Source organism: Morone saxatilis, unplaced genomic scaffold (genome assembly GCF_004916995.1).
Source record: "Morone saxatilis isolate NCDOM2014 unplaced genomic scaffold, NCSU_SB_2.0 Contig11, whole genome shotgun sequence".
Classification (NCBI taxonomy): Eukaryota; Metazoa; Chordata; class Actinopteri; family Moronidae; genus Morone; species Morone saxatilis.
The window spans coordinates 20,025,852-20,035,091 of record NW_023339663.1 but is presented as its reverse complement, the minus strand read 5'-3'; the positions used below and the strand labels follow the sequence as shown (position 1 = coordinate 20,035,091).

The following is a 9,240-nucleotide window of genomic DNA, read 5'->3' as shown; positions in this document are numbered from 1 at the left end:
GAACAACTTAACAGCCCTCTGACAGCTGGCACCTGCAGCCCTCAACAGTTACACTCTAGCTACCATCTTAACTGAATGGAGTGGCTGTAACGTCCCAGCAGCTCACGTTCTCGTTTGTGTGAAGTGGCAGGGCGTGACAAAAACATTAGATCTAAAAATCGTAAAATGTTTCTTTAGCAGGCCTCGTTTGTAGGTTTCATCAGCTTTTATGCACTGAAGCTACAACCAGACACACCTACTACTAAACTGCTGCTACTGCTGCCATTAACCTGCAGCAGGCGGATGGCCTCTCTCCAACACTCTCCACTGCTTATAACTCGACTGACAGCAAAGTCACCGGGGGACAGCTAACCACTGTATCCTTGTGGGTAGCCGCATTAGCGCACACTGCCCATACCATGGCACACATATAAAAGGCTATTTTCGGCCTCTTGATTAACACTGCGCTTTCCACATGCAATGTAAGCCAGCTGCCACGCTCATAACGTTGCCTCAAAAAAAAAAAAAAATGTTTACAAATCTACATAGCAGAGTACACTCTGTTTGAGTGGTGTTTCGTCTTCTTCTATCTGTCCCCATTTTCTACACTGAGAGGCCTGGCAGCATTCCCATGTACTCTCCCTCAACTAATAAACAAAGAATGGTTTCCCTTATATAGCTCTATTCAAACGACAACCTCCACAAGCAACATCAGAGGCTCGCAGGGAGGCGGAGAGTGCAAGCAAGTTTGTTCCAGACAGAAAGGTTTCGGCCAAGGGCAAGGAGCACTGACAGTATGATTGTGTAACAGTCATACATTAACAGCCACTTAAAGTGCTATTTCTGGTGCCGTCCATCTGCAGAATTTTGCAGTGTCAGGTTGGATATGTTTTAGAGGGCTGAAAATTCAACGTCTGAAAAAAGCAAAGTGTCGCACATTAAGGAAAGGAAACTAACTGCATCTTCTTGTAATGGGTCAAAAAAGAAAGGGAAAACAACGAGTTCATGGATTATACTTTCCATATACCAACTACCACAGGGGAGGTGAGGCCTATCCCGCCACTCCAAAGTTTGTGATTTTCACTTGGTCAGATGTCACTATGTGCATATTTGTCAACATGCACTTTGCACCCTGACACACTGCATTACAAAAGAGACAACTCAATACTAAACCCTGTGAATAAAACAAGAAACATGAAGCAGAAAAGCAGAAAAAATTAAAACAAAAAACCCAGCAAGCATCTGTCAGATCTTTTACTTAAGATCTGTAAAGAAAACACTGACATCAGACTGAAGTGTCTTGCCAGAGAACAATATACTTTAAACATGTATTTGAGGTTAACCATTTTTAATTATCAGGCCAGATAATGCCCTGTCAAACAGATTCAGTTACAGAAAATTACTAAATCTTTTTGAAGACTTTAGGTCTACACAGTTGCAGGTGATGCCTCACTGGCAGATTTAACTAACTCAGTTGGCTTAAGCACTGTGGCCTAATCATTTACCATTTTGCATATGAATAGCAGTTGGGGAGCACTAAACAGCCTCTGAAAACAATATCTGTAACGAACTGACTAACTTGCTAGCAGGCCCAAATGGGCTAGAGATAGAGTTCAGGGGTTCCCAAACATATTCATGTCAGGGACCCCCAGTCACAACAGCTCCCAGAACCTCTCTCTATTTGCTCTCTGCCGTTCTGTTTACTTCCCCCAGGCATCTTTTTCACCATCGCACACATTCTCATTCAATAAAAAAGCCGCTGAGGTAAAATAAAGCTCTCGTTAGCTTAGCTGGGTCGCTAATGGTACAATAAGTTTACACAGTTTATTCAAATGGAATTTGTACCATTGACAAAGTTCAGTTTCCTCTGAGAAGGTTAAATAAAAAAAGTGTATGGTATGCAACTAATAAGCCACAATAACCTTGGACTCTCCAGCTCTCTGCTCCCTCCAAAGTCAGTTTAGCAAATTTGTTGGCTTTTTGTATTTCTCCACCCTGGATTTCAACAATCTGTTCATCACACTCACATATCCAGAATGTTTTGTTCTTTCGATTCAGCAGCACTGGTGAACATTTCAGCCCCTCTGCCAGCAGGGCGGCCTTATACAGTGGGGTTACTCCCCATGCAAGTTAGCTCCCAAACATTTGTAGCAAGAATTTATCCTCATGAGAAAACCAAGAATAGATGCCCCGGGCTGCAGAGGAACGAAGGGGTGGGATACATTTCCAGCACTCCCAGAATGTTCACTCACCCCTGCTCAACAAAGCTCCAAGCTGCTCCGCAGTCACTTCCTGGGGAATTCCAACACGAGATTATTTTCACAAACCAAAACATCATAGGGACTAAAATAATTTGATGAGTGATACAAATGTTGAAATTTGTCAACAAAAAACAAACACGTCGAGTAATGAGAACACCATTTGTTCATGACATTGGGGATAGATACAGTTGCAGCCAACTGCTGAGGGATCTTCAAAGCCATGTTTGATTTCATATTTTAAAAAGGATGGGGCTTTTTATTGGCAGACCCATCAAAGCTGCATGTGCTCATCCCCCTTTTTTTAAATTTTGGTTGCAGTTTCAATTTATATTCTGTTCTGTTCTTCATATAATTTATAGGCCAGTTCTATAGGTAATATAAAGTAATATTAATATATATAAAGTAATATTAAAAAGAGTATTTTAGTCAATCACACAGTTAATTAGCATAAACATAAGGCTCGGTCAAGCACAGATCAATTCAATCAAACATTACAAATAACCCTAGAATGTAAAAAAAGGAGACCACAGTCTAAGGACCAACTTTAAAACAAAAGCAGAATTAATTGGACAATTTAGCTTGTGTTTACATATTTATAGCGCAAGAAAGCTGTAACATATCCTGTGACAAGCGACTCGCTCCTACTATGGGAGAGGCGAAATCAGAAAACATTATATATGTAACATATATAGAAGTTTTGCTGATTCGTCCATAGTAGGAGCGATGTATGAAAACACACTTCAGATAAGATACCAAAAATAACCACAACAAGTAGCATTTGGCATCAAGTAGACCACTGAGTGAATCTAAAATAAAGCACTTTGCTCAGGAGCACTTGTTGTGGTGGAGAGGGTGTTACATGGTTCACTTCCAAGCTGCAAACTCTGACTTGGTCTGTAAAAGCAAACCAGCAATCTCTGTAAGAGGGATGCCTCTGTAACCTTTAAGGAACTACTGCCTTTACTGGTTACTTTGGCACAATCAAATAGCACCTAAGCAGAAGGAAGAGGAGGGGAGATGGAAAATGAATGTTACTGCCCAAAGCAATATAAGTATAAGTAGCAATAAGGAATCACAGGAAAGTGAAATGTGAAAATTGCAGGGTTTATCATACAGTGACACGGCTCACAAGCGTGTTTGGCCACACGTGGTTGCGTAAAGAACAGCCAATCTACACTGTGTTTGCGGTACGGTGTTGCTTCTGTACTGGGAAACAGCAGACACCTGATTAGGTTACATTTCTGCCCTGGTGACTAAGAGGCATGAGCCTCGAGGTGGCAACCATGGCAGCAGGGATTTCTGCCAGAGATGCACTCCACTAATAGCTGAGGAGCTCAACTGCAACCTGAAACACTTTTCAGAGCAGATCCACTTTCAGCCAGGGGTCGAGATGACGGTTCGCTTTGGCCAAAACTCCTGAAATTACAAGCTGAGGATTTGATGTTAACCTGGATAATGATCTGTCATACAGATGTTTGTTTTTTGTGAAACTATAAAGACCTTTGTGTCCTGGCTGGTTTCTCTTTTCAATAATGTTAATATTGAATAGATTTTACAAAGATAGGATTTATGAAAGGGTAAACATAATCCAAACCAAAAGGAGTATTTTAGTGCATCAGCACAGTATTAGCATAACAGTAAGCTCGGTCAACACAGATCAATTCAATACAATTACTAAATAACTAGAATTTAAAAAAAAGGAGACTACAGTCTAAGGACAACTTTAAAACCAAAAGCAGATAATTGGACAATTTTAGCTTGTGTTTACATATTTATAGCCAAAAAGCTGTAACAGATCCTGTGACGAGCGGTTCTGGGAAGCTAATAAAGAAGACACTTAAAGTCAGAAATAGCTGCTATTCATTCATAGTCCTCCTGTTAAAGCTCCAAACTTTAACTCATTTCACTACAAGGCTCTTTCAAGATACTTAACCTGGGGTTTTCTTCTGGAGCTTGACAATCTCATACAGAGAACAATGAATATAAAAACACCGTCCACCAGTCTCAGTCTATTACAATATACAGACAACTGTGGTCAAGAACATTGTCATGAATGTGCTCTTCTGCTGGCCTAACACTTCAAATGAACAACTCTATTCAAAATGTCTACTAAGTAGTAGGCAGCACGAGTTCTTATCTCCCGTCACTATGACAACCAAATTGGAGACTTCTGCTCCAGACTGTCAAATTTTTTTATTTTTAAACCAGACTGGGGGTCCTCTGACTTACATCACAGCACACACAGGACCACATAGCAGACTGCCGCAGGGCACCGGTTGCTCAGACAGACTGCTTCTCCTGAAACATACTCAATGTTTAATTACAGAGAGGGGGAAAAAACACAGCAACATTTCCTATCCTTGAATCCTACAGAGTATTTAAAACCAATCAATTAGCAAAGACCACTTGTGCAGAAAGTGTGTGTGTCACACTGGCAGGAAACCACTGTACTGGCTTATATTTGTGATGCAATGCACATTGAATGGTGGACTGAGTGGGAGGCAGGCAAACCAGAACCCAGTGGGAGGTGGGAAAAAACAGAAAGTAGATGGGATGTGCCAAGAAGGCTGCCTCTGCTGTATCCATCCAACAATGACCAACATTACAGTAAGAAAGTTTGGCTGAATGCTTCACTAATGAATCCCTCCTCACAATCTTTACAAACCTGTACTTAATATTTCTGCTGCATTTTGTAAGATTTTTTTTTCATTGAACCTTTACAAAAAATGGCTTGGCTCAAAATTGTGACTTTTGTCAACCTATAGCATGTTGTTAATCATAACATATCATGTGGTTGGGATAAAGGAGCACAGAAAGTGATTCAGTGGGTTTCTGTCTGTTACAGTCAAGTTAAGTACTATACGTTTGTAGAGCCAGGCAAGGGGCCCTCTTTGTCACAGGAAGCCCTAATTGGAATCTTGTGATTTGACTCTGATGTTTAAGGTTACGCATGCCTTGGCTTGGTCACAACGAAGTGTTAAATTCTGTGATATTGTTAACTTGAACTAGGCCAGACATTCCTCTGCATCCACATCCATTCAAACCCCCCACCTTCCCCACACACACGCACACACACAGCAGAATTCCACAGAACACAGTATTCCCAAAATGTGTGTTAGCTGCAATTTGTAAGACACTTAACTTTGTGAGCTGCCGTAAGTTAAAAATTCTGCCGCTCAAGTGTAGAAGGCAACTTGTTGTAATCCTTCAGATTTGTGTCCTAGTTGAAGAAGCAACAACCGTGGTTACCGTAATCACAACAAGTGTGGTTTAATGCCACAGAAAACACATGTAGCTACTTTGTCAGAGATACAACAGAAGAGCAACTGGCTTATCTGTTTACAGTGCAACCAAACAAACTCACATTGCATGCAGGCAATTTAAATCAAGGGCAAGAATGGCAGACTCCGCCACTAACAATGAGAACTATTACATAGAAAGGCACTGACAGAATGCCAATAAATTGATTATTATGACTATCATTGAGAAGGCAGGTTTGCTCATTCAAAGCACATTATTAATACACACGGTCTGGAGTCACAAAAGGGGGCAGCCATGCTTCTAAATAGGAATTATGCCAGTCTATCCTGGTTAAACCACTACATTCTCACAATTAAAACCTTAAACTCATCTTCAACTCCAGATCAAGGCATAACTGGCATAACTGACACAAACTACAGCTGTGATCATGTTTCCATGAGGTCATCATTTAGCCTTTTAGACCCTGCTATTTATTATACAAAACCTTAAAAACATGCAGTCTAAAGGTTGTAATGATTGTGTTTAATTGTTTAATCACATAAAACCATTATCAGTCAAACAAATGAAGGCAATTACATTTGCTAATTTTGGAAACCAAAGGTTTATGCCTAGTTACCAACCTGGCAACCACTTCCAAACATTTGTTTAAGACTCCGAGAGCCATAAAAAACATGGAATGAGTTCCAGGTGACCAACTGGGAGCTGCACTGGGAAACAAGCAGAATACTGATTCCTTGGTTATTGCGGTAGAAACAGCAGATTGTGTTTATTTCAGAACAACCCTGGAACAAGTGTCATGAGAGAGACGTTTTAGGAATAATCTGTCAAAGTTTTTAGCTAATGTAACTTAACCAGGCTTTCTCCGTACCGCTCAAATTCTGTCCCCTCCCTTCTTGTCATCGCAGCAGCTTTTGCATAAAAAGCATCATGTTTCCTTTCCGTTACTACACCAGCCCTTCCAGGGAATGTGTGATTAACATGCATTTTACCTGCTGACTGTACCAAGTAAAACTCTGATTTACTATGATGGTATGACACTTCCTCCAAGCCTGAAAGAGCTACCTGGCTGGGCATGAGAAACAAACTGTTGGCTCCCCTCCCGTTTACATGGTGCCTCTTATGATTAAAGTGTCATTATGGGTTGCTTACTTCCCCTCTGTGGTCCACTGGTGACAGCAAAGGCATGTTTCTATACGGAACAAAAGGGACGGTCAATAAATTAGCCATGTGCTGCTGATGAGTAACCCCTCCACTACCGGATGGGATTGGCCTTAAAGGTCTTTACAAGCCAGAAGCACATGGCCATCGAATGTTAGTCCACAGAGGATACAGACTATAGCAATTAGACAATAAAGGGTCTTCTTTAGTATCTTTATGTTAGATATTTCAGTGGCTATGAACTATAGGTTATGCTAAAACAGTGATTCAAAGATTGATTTTAATTCCTCCCATTAATGCAAAGTATAGTGAATGTGCGTTCAGCTTTCATTATGTGCAGAATTGGACATCATTTCCTAAAGATTCACACCGTTTCTCTGATCCTGCCACTGATTTCAGCACTAAATAACTGAACAGCTACAGAGTACAGAGCATATTTGTTGATCACTCTGCTTTTCGAGAAGATTGGTTTCAAACTACTAATAGCATAATGGATGCATAAACACTCTCCAAAAAGGTCAGTGCAGTTGCTAATATAATGAAAACGCTTTTGATTGCTGCTTTCATGTCAGGAAAGCCAGATAGAGTTTGGTCAGTTTAATAAATGATTGGTGCCGTGGCTGGTGGCAGAGCTGCATACTAAGCAGCAGCAGCACCAGCAGCTGATGGCAACAGTTAACTATGAGGCTTGAGAAAATGACATTTTCAAAGAGATGAAAAAGAAGCATAACTGATCAGTGCAGAAGAACAGGGGCATGGGCATGGCTCATTAGACGAGAACTGCCATTTTGAAAGGACAGATTTTAACACGGGGCAACTGGAGGAAATAGGATGACATTCTCTTGCTGCTGCAATTTTCTTCACACATTTATTAACTATAGATCTTAGAAGGAAAATATATTAATAACCGTCAACAATTCCCACAAGAATTGCTGTCCTAAATGCCAAACAGATCTCAACGCACAGACTGATGTTAGACATACCTAGAGGATGTGTAACAAACCGGTCAGAGGCGAAAGCTCGTTCCTGAGGCATCACACACATGGTGTTGTGTGTGTGTGTTGTGGTGTGTGGTGTGTGTGTGTGTGTTTGTGAGAGGTGGACTTCGGGGGACGATTTACTTCTGTCCATTAATCTGCCAGAGAAACTCACTTGCCCATCAAACATAGCAGGGCATCTCACACGACCTGTCACATATGCCTCCTAAGCAGCTCGCAAGGCCACACCGGCTCACTCAAATGCACTGATCCACTCTCACTGCAAACACTATCCCAGTGTATCGATCCTCGAGCCTAAAACCTGACCCGCAAACAAGTGACCATTCAACTCAAAACACCTCACCAAATATGATGGAATTCCCTGCAGTGATAACAGATATAAGCATGTGGTTGGCATTAATGGCAGAGCCTCTCTGTGAGGGGTGTGGCAGCGGAGACGGTCCAGGCAGCCATCCTCACAATTCAAACAGCCTTCAAGGGTTAGTTGCTGCAGAGAAAGCCATACATTATTGTACATGTCGCATTAAAACCTCTCCCTCTCTCTCTCTCTCTCTCATGAGCACCTTGACCGTGATGAGCACCGGTGCAGAGTTAGGCACAGATTGGCAACCACATGCTGAAAATAAACGCCCACAGGCTGCAAACACAGGCTTCCCTGCAAGCTATATATACTGTTGAACCGTATGGTGAGGATATATAATGCGTGGGTTTTTTTTTTTTTTTTTAAACACAGCAGCCACGCGCTTTGCACAGGTGGCCGCCCTTTAATGTGTGCGTTACAGACGTGGCTTTTCTTGACATGTAGGCTATTATTAGGAGGGAAGGGGGGGAAGTTGGAAACAATTGCCTGTGGCATTAGTGGTAGCTTGACTGAGATGGCAACTTAACATGGCGGAGACCCTGGCCGGTGCCATGCAATCTCCGTGAACTCTGCGTGCCTCTTTGACTCTGCACACCCACCTCAAAAGCAAACCAAACCCTCCGTTGTCCACCCCCCACCCCCCTTAATAAATAAATAAATAAATAAATCCTCACCCTGCAGCAGCCCTGTGGTCTTGTAAAGTCGACCCCCAAAAAAACCAAGCCGATGCCGCTGGAGTAGTCGACAATTAAAGGCTCCACAAGTTTGGTTCATTCAAATGAGCATCGCAGCCTCTCAAACGCAACTTATAGCAGCGATCCATCCAAAAGCAGAGCAACGCAGTCACACACTGAGGCTTCCCATCCAGACTCACGCTGGGCTCTCTCTACCTCTCTCTACCTCTCTCTACCTCTCACACACACACGGCGTGGGGTTTTATTCTAACGCTTTGGTCGGAGAGAAGGTCAGACAGATCGCTACGTCTGCTGCGGGGGAGATGGGCAGCGGGATATAAAGCCGATTAGAAGGCAGCAGACCTACCTTCAGCTCCTCTACTGGGGCATTTCAGGCGAGTCAGCCCGGAGAAGATGCACATTAGCCGACAGTCCCGCTCCTCGGCAGCAAAATATCCTCCGCGTTGAGGGAAATTTCCAAGTGGCCGGACAGTGTGCGAGCAGCGGCACTGTGTGTAAATGGGGAGGGGGGGGAGGTGGTGGTGCGG

At 42.5% G+C, this 9,240-nt stretch overlaps 1 protein-coding gene across 1 annotated transcript in view; it reads right to left on the bottom strand.

The window, feature by feature from the left end:
- The window catches only part of tln2a (talin 2a), a gene marked incomplete in the record, with an annotated part of 85,520 nt that extends 76,310 nt beyond the window's left edge, over nt 1-9,210 (bottom strand). Inside the window, 1 exon segment of the mRNA XM_035682386.1 lies at nt 9,060-9,210.
- Nucleotides 9,211-9,240: the final 30 nt, after the last annotated feature.